The sequence below is a fragment of the Gambusia affinis genome, linkage group LG22, assembly GCF_019740435.1.
Source record: "Gambusia affinis linkage group LG22, SWU_Gaff_1.0, whole genome shotgun sequence".
NCBI classification, from domain to species: Eukaryota; Metazoa; Chordata; class Actinopteri; order Cyprinodontiformes; family Poeciliidae; genus Gambusia; species Gambusia affinis.
In genome coordinates, this window is record NC_057889.1 from 18,537,548 (window position 1) to 18,554,714 (window position 17,167).

The window sequence follows — 17,167 nt, forward strand, 5'->3', positions numbered from 1 at the left end:
TGACGGGAACCTGAATATCCGCACACTGAATAATCATTCACTGTGTTTAGATACTCTCACCCTGGAGGGCTACAAAGCAACTTCAACAGGAAGGATTTACTGGAGGCCACAAACCGCAGGACTAAATCTTAGAGCTATGATGTCATGTTAAAGCTGCAGCTTCTTAGCATAAAAAAAAAAAAAGGGGGGGAGAGACATGCATGCTTGTCTCATATTTTGTGCCTCTGTGCAAATGTTTGCTGTAGAAGGAATACAGGTTTGTTGTGTTTGAGCTCTGCCAGAATACACTTCCCTGGATCTAGAAAAATCCCTGGATTCTCTCACACAGAAGTTTTTCTCTTGCTATTCTGCCAAGATTAACAGCTTCACCTGCTCTCCCTTGGTTTGTTTGGATGGGTCCATTGGTTTTAATTTTAAATTTTTTTTTATTGGCTCACTGTTGTGTCACATTAGGCTCTGACAATAGCATTTTAGCAGACCGTTTGTAATCTGCGACGTGACTGCTCAGGTCAGCTGCTCTTTGAGCAAAGGATTATTAATCTTGGGTTGTTGCAAATTATGGATTTCTTCACAGGTTGGAGTCACAACAGCAGGGAGGCATTTGTTGTGTTTTTAAAACTGGGACGTTGCTCGACAAGTATTCAGGTAACTGTTACAATTTCTTCAGATTTTCTGTGATAAATCAACAAATAGTGTTAAAATGAATAAACTCACATTTAGATATTGAATGTGAGTTACACTTGAATGCTGCAAGTGTACTTAAATCACAGCACTAAATTTATGCATTTCATATGTGAAAAGTTTTTCTTCACGGTGGCCCAGAAGGGTCAACAAAATGCTAACATGCTAGAAACCAGTCTCCTGTTCAATGTTTTGCTTCGTTAAGAGACACCGAACCCTCAGCTATTAAGAAATGATTGCTTGCTTGAGATGTGGACTTCGTTGAAGCTTTAAATGATTAGATCTGATTTTACCCAATCGCTAAATTTTAGCCGTGACGTTTGAAATGCGCCAGCTCGTCCATGAAGGAAACTACGCAATGAAACTGACCAGAAATTGTGCGAGCTGTAAGCAACCATCCAACTCTTCAAAAAGAGAAATGCAAAAAACAAACAAGATCTTTGCCAGGAATAAAAATGTCTTGAATATTACTCTTGGTCCAAGCTTGTTTTCTCAACACGTGGAAGTGTGGCCCACGCATCACTTCGTTCGTTCACTTCCTCTGCTGCAACCAAAGTCAAGCTACAATTTGAAAACAGCGCAGAAAATTGATGTTATCGTTCACAACTCCTCCTTGTCTTCGCTGACTGGCCCGGTCGAAATCCTACCAGCGAAATTGAACTCAGTGGGAGAAATCCCACCTGCATCATTGACAGGAAATGAGAATCAAATGGAATTTCGTGGGAAGATAATGGTCAGGCTACCAAAATGCAAAAGTCGCAACGAAACAACAAAGGCCACAATACCACATAAAAAAAATCTATGCTATAACAGATGTTGACGTAATTTAGCATAACTTTAGTTTTTGCATAAATGTCATTATGTCTTTTGTTTTGTTATGGTTTTTGATATTTTTTGACACTTCTGGGCCACCATACCCCTTAGTACCAACAAGCCATGTTGTTCAAAGTAATGAACTAAAAAGGAAATCTTAAGTAGTGGACTGCAATTGTTTATTTGATGTTTTTTTTGTTCGTTTTTTTTTTTTTTTTTTACATGTCATTGTGAAGAGAACTTAGTTTTCCAAATCATGTTACAACCAGGTTTATGGTTGTAACATGGCAAAATGGGAAAAAGTTAAACATACGCTTGCTTAATACCGTATACCGCTATACATAATTTATGAAAAACATTGGATATTGTCCATCCATCCATTTTCTAACACCGTTGTCCCTAGTGGGGTCTGGAGGGTTGCTGGTGTCTATCTCCAGCTAACATTCCAGGTGAGAGGTGGGGTCATCCTGGACAGGTCGCCAGTCTGTCGCATGGCAAAACAGAGACATACAGGACACACAACCATTCACACACACACTCACCTAGGGTGAATTTAGAGAAACCAATTAACCCGACAGTCATGTTTTTGGACTGTGGGAGGAAGCCGGAGAACCCAGAGAGAACCCACCATGCACAGGGAGAACATGCAAACTCCATGCAGAAAGACCCCGGGCCGGGAATCGAACCCAGGAGGCAACAGTGCTACCAATTGCGCCACTGTTCAGAGCATTTATTAAATTGGATTCTAACATGAATCGGCACACAACCAGCTGTCAAACTGAACAGACTGCGTGTTTATATTTCCTACTTTATGTTTCAATAAAGTCTTGCTAGTGAAACTTCCAGTATTGAAGAAAAAACACTGAGGAAATCAGTTCCTGTACGGTGACTTTCAGACTGCACTTACTTAAAAAATGAAACGTCGTGAGCCAGTTTTTCAGCTTTTGAGTTCCTCAGCTTGTGACGACTGTGTCCGTATTACGGTACGTTCCCTCTCGGTGATGTCCCTTTCACACCTCAGGGATCGAGGGGGGATGTGTGCTCTGCTGTCGACGTGAATCATCCTTCTTGGTGGCCCGTTGCTCACAGACAGTTACAGGTCTGAGTTGCCTCGCACACTCTGCTCTCTGAGGCTGGAGGAGTGCTGTTAACAGCTCTGTAAAACACAGGAACAGACACGACAGAGCCTCGGGAGGCAATGAAAGACAGCAGAGAAATAAAAGGCGGTGGAAGTCACTTAAAAACGTATGTGACGCGAGTCTTTACGAGACGTTGGGATAGATTCAGATTTACGGCAATGAGATCTGTAAATGTCTCTCGGTGGAATTCGCCATGTTGAGACGCAAAATCAGCCATGAATTGGTCCATGTTTGAGTTTTAATAGGCTGGATGAGAAAGAACCGTTGAACAGAGTTTCTGCTGTCACTAAGGGATGTATCTTCATCAAATGTCTTCTTGTTCGTCATGTCCTCATTTATCACCATACCTGATGGAGGCAGTCTTCAAATATCTGAAATTTAAGCATTTTGCTTTTAAGTATGTAAGTATGTAAAAAAGCAAAACGGAGTGTGAGATTTTTAAGACTTTATTTAGTTATCCAATCATTGAAAAATAAAAACATGAACTTCTGAAAAAAATTAAAATGTCTTTTTACATTCTTTTATATGCAGATGACCTTTTTATCTGACCTCTTTCAAAGAAATCAAATCTAGTTGCATCAATAGACACACTACAATCTGACACCATGTGTGCAAGACTAGCTGACAATGACTAGCATTGGTTTTAGCTGTCAAGTCATTAACATAACATGCTAAATCATAAATTTACATATAACATGTAGAATAAAAAGCGACAGTGCTTTGCAACTGGCAACACTATGACATCTAGATAACAAGGACAGGAGAGTTTTAATTAATGCTAGCTTGACTATGACAGCATTAACATGTAGAAGGGCTGTGGAATTCGCCGTGTTTCAGTTCAGTAAAAAAAAAAAAAAGAAAAAAAAAGGTGACCGTCATACCAACTCTGACAGATCATCAGCAGAGCAGGCGTTTAAATTACTGAAACAATCACTGCTGTGTTCAGACGATCACTTATTAATAAATGCAAAATAAATATCAAGTCTGATCTTCTAATGGACTGAACAATCTGTTCTTTGTGTGGGTAACTTTTGTGTGTCTTTTAGTGTTGAATCCTGAAACATTAGTGGCGTGTAGTTGTCAGTCAGTTGCTATGGCAAAGACTGTGTGTAGTATAGCCAATACGGAGGGGGTGAAAAAAGAATAAGAGTGGTTCTGAGTTATTCAACAATTTGTCTGCATTATTTTTCCCTTTGCTGTGGCGCACTGCACTGGATTAATACCTACACTATATATATACACGTGTGTGTGTGTGTGTGTGTGTGTATTTTTTTTAAAAAAGGACTAGAACCCACTTGCCTTTTCTAAATTTTTCAGCATGAGATAAAGCTACTGTAACAACACATTTCCTAAGGTAAGTCGAAAGACATAAAACGTTTTAAAAAAAGTAAATATCTTTTCTGTCTTTTCTCTCTCTTTGTCCATTCTTACTAATGAAAGTCAGACTCAAAATAAATCAATTGCTTTTTAAAATTATATTTTTTTTTATTCAGCTCTCTTCAGGTCTTCAGAGTGCCACACTTTTAACAAACGCCTCCATGTTCATACTGCAGTCATCGTGCTCTTCCTGTACTCCGGCTCAAGGTAAGGCTCACGCTGAATGGCAGAAGCAGCGAAGGCTTCCATCATGTGTCACGCTGCTGAACTCCGGCCGCCCACTGGATGTGCAACAGCAACAGAAATCCAGAGTTATGAGAAGGAAAGGACTCTACGAAAAGTTACAGCCGACTCCAACAGTTGCAGGAGGAGCCAAACAGTCCTTCAGCCTCGGGGTTGAAGGTTGCAGTCAAGTTGCACTCTTTTATTGGTCTTCTGTAGGCTTTTTTTCCAAGAATTTCACTGGCCATCTATTAGACCACTACTTGACCATTTAAGTCGACACCAGACAGAAAATTGTCCAATTAGGAGAGGAAAGTTTAAACCTAACCTCGCTTTCATGGTGCAGTTTCTTAATTTGAAGTAGGTTTTTACCTTTCAGGATGAAAAGAATGGCCTTCGAATGAAAGTTGATCATTAAACCCAAGCAGGCTGCAGGAATAATGAGGTGATAGTTTCTCCAGCAGCTTCCAAACCTTTAAACTATTTTTTCTTCCAAAGATGGTAGGATAGAGATGGACAACGATCATTATGTTATTCAAACAGTCGGTCATAGAGAAAAATTGTCATTAAGTTCAAAATATCTCAGGAAAAATCAGCGTACATTTCCAGTATGAACCTCATTCAATGTTAATGTTAAAGTTCTTTCAAAAAGGCTCTGAACCCAGCCACCTCTTGCCAGCTTGTTTTCAGACATCAGCCAGCCTGTTGCTGGTAAATCTGATCAGATCTTGTTCAGACCAGACTTCCAAGAGTACAAGAGGCACAACTCGATTTAGCCAAAGACGAAAAACGTGAAGAAGCAAAGCAATTACAGGATGCTTTACTGGTTTTACGTCACAGAGTTTCTACGGCTTAAATTTCTCTTCAGGACATGCAAAAAAAAAAAAAAAAAAAAGACCAAACTTTTCCCTGGCTGAATGAAGTAACGTTTCTCTAACCCTCCTCCACTTGTTGCTGCACACTGCAGGTCAACTGGCGAAGAGATTCTTCTGATGGGTTTCCATTTCTAGACAGAAGACAAATTTATCAGTTTGTGCCACCCATCAATATAGTTAAGATAGCAATGTTTTAAAGTTACACTTTATTATTTTTCTATTTCTCTCAAACAGCATGATGCTGCCACCACCATGTTTTACTGCAGGGATGCTATGTTTAGAGCGATGTGTCTTAATTAGGGCTGGATGTATCCATCTAAATATTGATACTGTAAAACCCAAGGTGAGTATTGGTTGATACTGGACTTTTGCTTTTCAATACTTGTACTGTCTGCACTCAAAGTGTCTGTTTTCTTTCATAAGCGCAAAGAAAATAAAACACCACTCTTGTCACATTTTTATTTGTGAAAACTATCATTTTCCCACCACGTCGCAGTTTTGCGCTGCATTGTGTTGGTCTGTCTAACTAAAATTCCCCGATGTGTGTAATGTAACAAGACCAAGAAAGGTTTAGGCAGACGAAGAGTTAAAGTACTGTACTCCGGATGTGTATTTTTGCGGTTTGCTGACACACGCGGCGCCAGCGGAGGCATTTGCATTGCTAATTGAGTCGGAGCCGCGGTGCAGAAACACAAACGACCTGCGATGCCGCCCGTCCGAGCGAGTCGGGGTCACGGCTCGTTTTTGGAGCGCCGTGGGGAGCGTGTGTTTGCACTCGTCGAGACCTGGTTTTTACGGGAGGAAAACAATCAAGTGTTTTCCTCTGGATATCCTAATCGCCGCCTCCCGACTCTTCAAAGTGTTTCTCGGCTCTTCTCAATCACCCTCCCAGGGAAATTGCCTGGCTCAGAAAATTCATTTCTCTCCCCGTTTGCGTTCGGAGCCCACATGTTAAAATACAAAAACACAATTAAACGAAGGCCTTCGTGTTCGCACGGACAAGTTACTGCGCCTCATTATACGAGAACCAACAGGGTGGACAGAGTACAGAGGTCATGAAATCCTCTAAAAGTGAAGTGTTGTTGGAGAAACTGAAGCGTCCACCTGTAGATGTCTGAATTGTTTATTTATTTATTTTTTTCCCTGCATTCGGAAACCTTCATCTCTGGCGTCTGCGGTGAACTCAGACAGTTTTTATCAGCTGATTGAGTAAATGAGTCATCCAGCAGGCTCCAGGCAGACGTTTATTGATGGTTGTGGAAGGTGTGATGGTGAACGTCGGCTGGAATTATTCTCAAATAAAGACCTGAAACAGTTGAGCGTGAGGCTAATCCCCGACGTGGCAGCCTCCCGAGAACTCAGCGCTGTTATTACATAAAGTAATTACTGGTCATAATCTATATTCAATATTCCAGCGATTACCTAAGTGCAGCAGACGGGTTTGTAACGCCTCACCTCTTCCACCTTTGTAGGGTTTTTTTTTCACGTTACAAAAAAAAAACCCTCCATGTATATCAGTGGAATTGTAGGAGTTAAAAAACATAAAATAGCACATTATTGCAAAGCAAAAGAAAATGATTTAGGATTTTCCTCCAAAATATCTGTTCTGTATTTAAAGTCATACTCAAATTACAAAGCTCATATTTCTGTATTAAAACTTAGTTTTTTTTTGTCAGTTTGATGGCCTGATGTAATATATTCTAGTCTTTAATGTCATGTTTTCAAAGGTGTGAGCAGAAAACCATCATAATTAACAAAAATAAAGGCTTGAAAACATAGAAGTATTCTATATTATGTGTTTCATTAGTAAATTGAGTTACTGGAATAAATATTTGAATAATATTCTAATCAGACTCCTCAGAGGAGGAGCTTTGTCACTGAAGGCGGAGCTAGGTCCACTCAGGCGTTTTGCACAGCTGAACGGTTGCCACGGAAGATTAAGGGATTTCTCAAACAAGAGGGAGGGAAAAACGTTACAACATGATGTAAAGCTCAAAAAGGTTGAATGTACATAACACTGTCCCTTTGACTTCGAATGGCAAAGAATTTAATAGTTTAAGTGGTATGAATAGATTTTGAGAAAGTTTAGGAGGACCACATGGAAATCTGTCTGTTCTACCAAACGGATTGAGCAGTCGTAAAGTTTAACTTTATACCCAATGCATATGTAGGATTTATGTCCAGATGTGCTCTTGAATTGGATCTCAAGCTTGACCCCCTTCTGATTTATTTATCCTGAGTGTCGTCAGTGGAAGCACTGAGCTCGTCATGCAGGAATCCACAAAGTCAAATGGATGAAGCAGCAAGGCTACAGGAGCAGAAAGCGATGGCGACATCCTCCATAAAAACATCTGCCTTATCAAAGCTCTCAGCAGTCGGTAAATCCCTTTTTTTTTTTTTTTTTTTTTGTGGTCACAACTGTAGTTGAACCATATGGCTCGGTTCTATGCCATCAAAGCTGTTCTGGAAGAGCGACAGAGAAATAGAAAACATCATCACTGCACTAAGTGCACATAAAAAAGTGAAATACAACAAAGATATTTTTAATTTTGCTTCGTTTTATGTACCCTATCATTCCGTCAAGGTATCCATTTTTACGACGACCATTTATCAGCAGATAAGCTGCTTTTGCCTACTGAGAGATGGAGAGATAGTGACGCATGCTCAGAGGCAGAGCTGGGATGTGAAATCAACGCTACATGGGGTAGCCACAGCTACTGCCATTTTACTCATTTGAACTCAATCACTGGATAAGAAGCAGCTGTGAAACGGTAAATACAGAGACGTGTTTTTTGCTTTTCAACCAAAGCTGCCGAAATAGTTCCATTCGCCTCGGAAGTCACTGGGTTTGATGTCACAACAGAGGCAACAACGTTCCCGATAACAGAGTCAGAGATTTTAACATGACAATGACAAGTAGCCAATGTTCGCAGCGCCTCGTACGAACATCGTTTTAACCTGTGTTGTCCGTAAGCCATTTTTAATTTCTTCAGTTTGGAGTTGCAAGTGCTACATGTAACATTACAAAACATTTCCACCACGGCTACCTCCTGATGCGAGAAGCGGCCATATTGAAACATGAAATAAGACTTAAAATTTTTAACTCTGGGTAGTCTGACTTCCAGGGGGCATTCCAGTTGATTTTTTTCAGACTGGAAAGTTATAATTTTTGAGTTTGCATGACAAATGTGTGCCAAGAAATGTAAAAATAAAACTGTTGATGACGCTTAAATTGGAGTACGAGGAGATTTCTACTGTACCATTGGGGACTTTGGACAGTGTTTAATTGTTACACTGGTCAGTCTTCAAGATACAAATAAAAAGTTTCTTTTAAAACACTGAAGATTCATTAGACTTTTATTAAAGAAACAGAAAACTGAATTTTTACATGTAAGGATGGACAAGGACGTAAAGTAAGGATTGAGGAGCGTGACAGTGTGACGTGATTCCCAAAACCACAATTTAAAAAAACGCATGTGTGGGGGTCAGTCATGGTTTTTATTAAAGGTTTTCGCACTAGGAGGAGGTGATTTTTCAGCTGTGTTGAAATATATGTATTTTGCCAAACAATGTAAAATAAATATTTTTGCATCACATAAGTCACATGATCAACACCCTGATGTTACTACTGGTGAAAACGCCAAAGAAAACAACAGGAAGGGTTAGGAGGATGATGGTTTGTTTTTGTTTTTTCAGTCAATGTGCAGCTGAGTTCTGCTGACATTTTCAGCTGAACCGTCGCCCTCATAGCATCACACAGTTCATAAGAATGTGTGCGCCATTCTAACGTGCTGAAACCATAACTCTTCCCGTAAAATTGCCCACAACAATTTCCCCCAAGCTCCACATTTATTGAAAACACTGCAATGGTGAAATTGTGTTTTTTCGACATTTGCGGAGTATAGACAAAGATTTGTGCACATTTGTAATGGAAACGTGTCTAGCATCTCATGTGTAATTGTTGATATCAGATTATATTTGTCTCATTTATATAAGTGGGGTGAAAACAAAATGACACCTTATTTGGTTGTGAATAAAAGGGCAGCAGTTACTTTTTTTTTAACCATGAGTGCGACATTATTTTGACAATCTCTTTTTTTTTCTAGTCATACAACCTCAAATTGTTGCCACATTATAAGCATTTGAGTGTAGCATTTATGTGAAGCAGCTGTGTGTTCGCATGTCATAGGAAGGAGGGAAGAAGAGAAAACAGAGCGAGATTTCCAAACCATCACTTCCAACATCTGCAGCTTCTGAGCTCTCGCTGCGAATAAGAACCATCTCTTTCTTTATCGTTTTAGGGGTGTGAAGCATCATCTATTAATAATATACCTGTAATGTAGTGTTTTGTGCTCACAGTCCCAGACTGGAGAGTCCTGACAGTACATCTCTGGCATAAAGATGAAAGGTAAAGACGAACGTTTCCACGTGGCGTGACGAGACCTCAGCTGCTCTGCTCTGCCATGACAGGAAAAATTATTTATGAAAACTGTTACGACTGACATCAAACATGGTGGACATTTGCAGATGGATAAAACCCGAAGGAGAATTGAGCGGACGAAGACACCAAGGACAAATGTGTGCCAAGAAAGGTAAAAATAAAACTGTTGACACTTAAATTGGAGTACGAGGAGATTTCTACTGTACCATTGGGGACTTTGGACAGTGTTTGATTGTTACACTGGTCAGTCTTCAAGATACAAATAAAAAGTTTCTTTTAAAACACTCAAGATTCATTAGACTTTTATTAAAGAAACAGAAAACTGAATTTTTACATGTAAGGATGGACAAGGACGTAAAGTAAGGATTGAGGAGCGTAACAGATGTCACGGTCAGGTTGTCCCGTGAGATCGTCAATTCCCAAAACCACAATTTAAAAAAACGCATGCGTGGGGGTCAGTCATGGTTTTTATTAAAGGTTTTCGTACTAGGAGGAGGTGATTTTTCAGCTGTTTTGAAATATATGTATTTTGCCAAACAATGTAAAATAAATATTTTTGCATCACATAAGTCACATGATCAACACCCTGATGTTACTACTGGTGAAAACGCCAAAGAAAACAACAGGAAGGGTTAGGAGGATGATGGTTTGTTTTTGTTTTTTCAGTCAATGTGCAGCTGAGTTCTGCTGACATTTTCAGCTGAACCGTCGCCCTCATAGCATCACACAGTTCATAAGAATGTGTGCGCCATTCTAACGTGCTGAAACCATAACTCTTCCCGTAAAATTGCCCACAACAATTTCCTCCAAGCTCCACATTTATTGAAAACACTGCAATGGTGAAATTGTGTTTTTTCGACATTTGCGGAGTATAGACAAAGATTTGTGCACATTTGTAATGGAAACGTGTCTAGCATCTCATGTGTAATTGTTGATATCAGATTATATTTGTCTCATTTATATAAGTGGGGTGAAAACAAAATGACACCTTATTTGGTTGTGAATAAAAGGGCAGCAGTTACTTTTTTTTTAACCATGAGTGCGACATTATTTTGACAATCTCTTTTTTTTTCTAGTCATACAACCTCAAATTGTTGCCACATTATAAGCATTTGAGTGTAGCATTTATGTGAAGCAGCTGTGTGTTCGCATGTCATAGGAAGGAGGGAAGAAGAGAAAACAGAGCAAGATTTCCAAACCATCACTTCCAACATCTGCAGCTTCTGAGCTCTCGCTGCGAATAAGAACCATCTCTTTCTTTATCGTTTTAGGGGTGTGAAGCATCATCTATTAATAATATACCTGTAATGTAGTGTTTTGTGCTCACAGTCCCAGACTGGAGAGTCCTGACAGTACATCTCTGGCATAAAGATGAAAGGTAAAGACGAACGTTTCCACGTGGCGTGACGAGACCTCAGCTGCTCTGCTCTGCCATGACAGGAAAAATTATTTATGAAAACTGTTACGTTGCGACTGACATCAAACATGGTGGACATTTGCAGATGGATAAAACCCCGAAGGAGAATTGAGCGGACGAAAGACACCAAGCTGTGTAAGGAGAAAATTGATTGCTGACGTTCTGGAGACAAGAGTGTGTTCATATGCATCCCCCCGTTTAGTGATGCCACAACCACAAACTACTCTGTATTGTAAAATGGTATCCATCTTTTCTTTCGCTACAAATAATTGAACAATATGTGGATTTATGTTAAACTATTTATTTTCTGATAAATAGAAGCCAATGTAAGTATGATAACTTCTTCTTTTATCATACTTTCAATCTTTCATATGATTAAGTCTTTGCGTCAAACAGAGATTACTGGGAAACATTTCATTTTTTGCAAGTAATACGGCTTTCTGTATAAATACGATTGTTCCTGAAACTGTCAACGTCTTGGCCACACTCGACTGCCGTTAAACCTTTACGTCACAGGTTACGTTTATTTTTCTTTCCCCTAGATCTGTGGCCGACTGAACATTTTGGATGTAATAAATTTGCAAGGAGACTGAGATAAAGACTCGAACACAGGCAGCTCCATCCTGGGCTCATCCATTCATTCTCTGTGTGGAAAACATGATACAATTAAACCTACCACAATAAGCTAGAAGTTGATTAATCGCATGATAAGTTAAAATGAGCGCAATATTTTCCTGTAATATATCGTAGAAAATCGGCATTTTAAGAAATGCTGCAAAAATTTGACAGCCGGTACGAAGTCGTTAGTTTGCACTTCCTGCCTCTTTTGCCTGTTTTCCCTGTCGAAGCCGAATGAAAGGTCATTTTGGTTACATAGACTACATAATCCATTTCAATTATTGTTGTTTTGACTGTTTTGTTTGTCTATTTGGGATATTTAAATGTTCTAAATTAAAAAGCTATTTCATTTTTGAGAGGGTAAACCTATATTAATATTCAATTACTTATTTTTATATTAGTTGAAAATGGTCTCAAAATGACAATATTATCGTTCTGGGACAATTTATCATTCACCAAAATGTGTTGGACTGCTATGCATAGGTTGGGTCTCTGAATGTGTTAGAAAGCCTCAGTGATCCAATTGAAATTCCTTGAACTGGTTCTGGACAAAACTATTGAAGGTTCTTGGATCTAACAACAGAACAGTTTTGACACGTTGACTCTTGTGGTTGTGACAAAATGTGGAAAGTTTCCGGGCTGCAGGACTTTTATCATACAGAAATGCTTTTGTCCAGCATTTGTGTTTTTACTTGTTTGTGTTTCTCACATGAATTACAACTGAAATCCAGTCAAACTTATTGGGACAAACTGAGGAGGATATCAGCTTGTTTTCACTTCCTGTTGTAAATAATAAATTTCAGATAATGAATAAAAAATGGGGGAAAAACATGAGGCAGTTATTAATTATGACTGATTAAGCAGATATGAATCTTGTTTGTTTGAGGCTGTGCTTTTTCTATTAACAAACATTGCAGAAACTCATTGGTCTGTCATAGCTGCCAGCTACTATTCCCCCTGAAAAGATAGGTTTTTGAAATTAAAAAGACAAAAAGAATAAAATAAAATAGAATAGAATCATGAATCATGGTGTTATTTCAGGTAACCTCTGCTTGGAAGTTCTCAGGGACATTGTTTCCTCCTCCAAACTAGATCAATCCTTGTAGCAAACACTTTTGGAAACAAAACAGCAGCGGTCAACAACCTCAAACTGGGGCGGGAGAAACGTTTCTGTCGCTGACCAACGGCGGCTGGGAGCCAAGCCGTTTCCCCCCCTCCCCTGTTGAACGGACGGTGGTGAACGTCTGTCGACCGATCGCGCCGCGGCGGATGCCTCTCGGCGCTCGGCTGGAAACGAATGCGTGGGCACGCGGCGTGCCCCTGGAGGCAGGACGCCGCCTCCGCATCGCTCGCTGCCTGTAATTAGCTGTCCTGATAAAACGCGGCTCGGCTGGCAGGATCAAACAGTGATGAGCAGGCAGCTCTCTCCTCACACTGCGCCGCAGACGCCAGGTGGCTGCCCTTGAGTTGAGTGCCGGCCTATATGCAGAAAGCATCTGGAGGGCAATTAATCAGGCGAGGCAATTGTGATATTATACGATGCTTCTCGAGCAATCATAATCACTAGAGAGGGGGAGGGAGAGAGAGGTTTGGTGATTGGGTCGGCGTGGGGAGCTTTGTTTTTGCAATAGTAAGGAGATGAAACATTGCTCAAGAACTTTAGTTTGTTTTTCTAAATTTACTTTGTAATGTTTTTTAACTACCATAATACAACTAATAAATATGTCTGACACATTTAGGGTGCATTTACACCAGTGCTGTTTAGTTCATTTAACTGAACTCTAGCTTGTTTGTTTGGAGAAGTGTGAACGCACTAACAAACTTTCACGCGGACCAAAAAGCAAACTCTGGTCTTGGTTCGGTTGAAGTGAACGTTATCGCAGTTCAAATGCAAATGGACCGGAGACCCACTCCATCAGGACGAAGTGGACTATAGAACAGGGCATTCTGGGTAAATACAACCAAAACAAACTCATGAAGTCTAGTGCTAGCAAGAGAAATCCATCAAGCGCTAAAATCTGATGCTACTCCATTTTGGTTTCTATTTTGTGAAGAAGAAAGTTGTGCTTCGTGTCTTCTGAGATTTCTGAGTCATTTCCTGCAGTGGTTCTTGTTCCAGCACCATTCCAAAGGTGTTTTAGATTCGGTTCGATTGGGGATCAAAATCGCAACATTTGTTCGATTTTCAGCTGCTGTGGTTCTTTTTCACACTGCATTGTGTCGAACCAACCAAAACTTTTGAAAAACACAGATCCCCTCCTCACCTGTGGGGGCACTGCACCAAGAACCAGTAACCGAAACAACACAAAAACCTCTGAAGAACACATCAGCCCAACGTCCTCCTCCGTAAAAACAGAGTAGTGTCAGATTTTAGTGGTTGTAAGATTTCTCTTTTGCCTTTGGCTGTTTCTGAATTATTTATGTTTTATGGCATCACAGCTGATGTTAACCTGTTAATTTACAAAAACATAACAGCATTTTAGTCAGTGTAACAGCTAAGGTTAACCTGTTCCCTACTGCTTATATTTATTGCAATTTTACAGATAATGTTAAGATTTGTATTCTTCAGAATTTTATTGTTCATTGCTTTTTATTACTTTATTAATTAACTGTTCATTATTAATAGTTAATTATTGCTAAAATACTAATTAACCAGTAGTTAATTATTATTAGTTAACTAATGAATAGTTATTTAGTTAGTTAACTATGATTAACTGATTAATTATAGTTAACCATAATCAATTCATTGTCATTGAAGTACCAACAAGGTGACAGTTGCTTTTGTTACTAATGTTAAAAATCACATTAAGTAACTATGTTCGCAAATATATATATATATAAATGTTCTAATGATGGAATAGTGTCAGAAACTACGTTCTTGTTTTTCTAAAATGGGAGTCCGACATACAAAACGTCCCATCGGAATCTTGTTATGAATAAAATGCAAAGAATTGAGTTGCATGCAGGTAAAAACAATCGAATCTCAAATATTTTTCTTCTGAATGAATAGTTGAGCAGTGTGAATCCATTGGGACTTTGAAATTAATGCTTATTAAAATAATAATAATAATAAAAACATACCAACACAGATTTACTGCTGGATGGAAGCAGAGTGTGCACTAATTAACCCCTGTGTGTGTGAAACCGCGTGCGCTCCTCATTTCCTTTTCAAATCTCAAGCAGTGTGACAGTAACACGCGGGACCGTCTCCCCCCGCCCGCCGCCTCCAAATAACCGACGTCACAAAAAAGACCCCAAACACACCGCCGCTGTCACAAATTCCACACACGGATGACACTTTGAAGCGGCGCACCTGACTTTGGGCGCATGTATGAATCTAATTTCTGCCAGTGAGAAGGCAAGGGTTGTATTGATACAAAGTAATGAGAAGCAGCTGGGAAGAAGAAGAAGAAGAAACACGGGAATCATCACAGTGCAGCCGGCATCTCCATGGCAGCTGATGGTTTGTGAAGTGGCAAACTTTCAAATGAGAGGAAGAAAGAAGCTAGGTTCATTTTTTTGTTTGCAATTTTGAGCAAACAAGAAAGGTTTTCTTTTTTTCTTTTTAGATATTTCCCATGCAAGAAGCCCATAAACCGTCCACAGAAAATGCCTGAGGAGAATTATTCTAGATTTATTTAGTTTTTCTATGCAATAAAATGTGTTTACTTGGTTCTGGGATCCTACTTGAAATACCAGTGGCACCTCTGCCGCACCAGCAGGTGGCGATAACGTTGGCGTAAATGTTAAAACATAAACGCAGAAGATCTTCCCCAAACTTCTGTCTGTTTTTCAGTCATTAACATCCACAGTTTACATTTAGAGTTTAACGGAGACAGAAACTGGACAAGGGCAGATGAGGAAAAGCACAGAAAAACAGACAAGATGGAGTATCCATCCAAGTGGACATGTGAAATTAAAAAAACTACATAATAAATTTGATTGATATCTAAAAGTGATTCAAAACTACATGAGAATTAGGTCCACTGAATAAAAAAAAAAAAGAATAATTTTCTTCAAAATTCAGAATTTTTTTCTCAGAATATTAAAGTCAGAATTCTAAGAAAAAGTCTGAATTACTGTTTTTTTTTTCTCCACTGGTCCCAATCCTCTTCCATAAGAAAACGTTTCATATTGAACCGGATGGAGGTGCTTTAACTTTTCCGATGTAAAACATGAACTGTGTAGAGGATTATGCTAATTATCTTTGGACAAATACGCTTTTAATTTGACGCTTCCAATGAACAGAATCAAAAATTCTCTCAGCCAGATGTGGACGTCGAAGCTCCGGCAGCACAACTCAACTACAGAGACGGAAGTTTGAAACCAGGCCAACATCTAACATATCAGAGAAAAAATAATTATTATTATTACTCAATTAAAAAGATCTCAAATTAAAATAAGTATTGTAGGAAGCAGCATTGAGGAAAGAGGACAATGACAGAAGCAACACTTGGCTGCTGTAGGGTGGAGATAATAAACAGGAGACAGGTGCAGAGACGAGCTGCACCTGGAATCACACACCTGGCAGGAGAAAGGAAGAAGTTGTTTGTTTTTTTTTTCTCTTACATTTTACTTCTGGGATTGGAATATTTATATCAATCTCAGTACTGCTCGTAAAAAAAAACCTCAGCATTGCTTGTCTTAGGAAATAAATCAACACCTGCAAAGTCTCAGAGGTGCAACGCTCAACAAGTTAACCTGAATCTCCCTGCAGCTTCAAGAGAACGAAGCATATCATCGGCAGTTGGAATAAGGAAAGTGGAAAGGCTTCAAGACCTCCAGTTCTGGTAAAAATTAAATATATATAAAAAACAGCCTGACATAGCAGGAGTTGCAATGATAAGTAAGCCCTCAGAGAAGGAGCCCGTTCTTCCTGTAAATGACTTTGAATTTAGGATTCTAACCTGAAGAGAGAAGAATAAAAAGTGTCAAAATGACAAATGTTAAAAACGCCTTTGATTGGATTGCATCATAGAGGAAGCCTTATGCCAGATTACGGGAGTTTTTCGTCATTTCCTTGCTGCTGCCGCTTTTTACGTTGAACTGTCATCAAAGCGGCTCTGCGATTATAATGAAAGTCGTTTAGCGTGAGCAGAGGCCAACGGCCTCAGGCTGAACGCTAAACCGAAGCAACGCGTGGCTCTGCATGACGGACGCTTTGCTGATGAAGAGGCTGACAGGCAGGGGCAGCGAGGGGCCTGGCAATTTTGGAAATCGGAGGTTTTCCACCTGCTGAAACCGTGGAAACAAAGAGGTTATAATTGGTCACCATTCAATAATGGCGGACATGTTAGCTGTTCACATCAACCTGGTCGCTGCTTCTATACACTTCCCCACGATTCCGTCTCACAGAGGGAGTTTATTTTGTTTCTTGACAAAGAAACGAGCAAAGGGGGAAAGGAAACTAAAAGTAAGCAAGGAAAGACAAAAAACAAAGAAACAGAAAAAAAATTTAAAGGGGTAAAAAAGAAAAGGAAGGAGGAAGGACACAGAGAAAAGGGAACTAAATATGTAACAAGGGAAGAAGGAAAGGCAGACAGAAATGAAAAAAACAAAGAAAAAAGGAAAAGACAAGAACAGT

The 17,167-nt window shown here is 39.5% G+C and overlaps 2 long non-coding RNA genes across 2 annotated transcripts in view; one reads left to right on the forward strand and one right to left on the reverse strand.

Annotated features, from left to right (window-relative positions):
* Positions 1–257: 257 nt before the first annotated feature.
* LOC122825339 lies at positions 258–3,963 on the forward strand. The gene is made up of 3 exons (XR_006369620.1): positions 258–508; positions 575–645; positions 3,951–3,963. It is a non-coding gene; the product is annotated as an uncharacterized LOC122825339 (long non-coding RNA).
* Positions 3,433–17,167, reverse strand: part of LOC122825337 — a 158,023-nt gene continuing 144,288 nt past the window's right edge. Inside the window, exon 5 of the long non-coding RNA XR_006369618.1 lies at positions 3,433–4,291. This is a non-coding gene — a long non-coding RNA (uncharacterized LOC122825337). The remainder of the gene's footprint in view (positions 4,292–17,167) is intronic.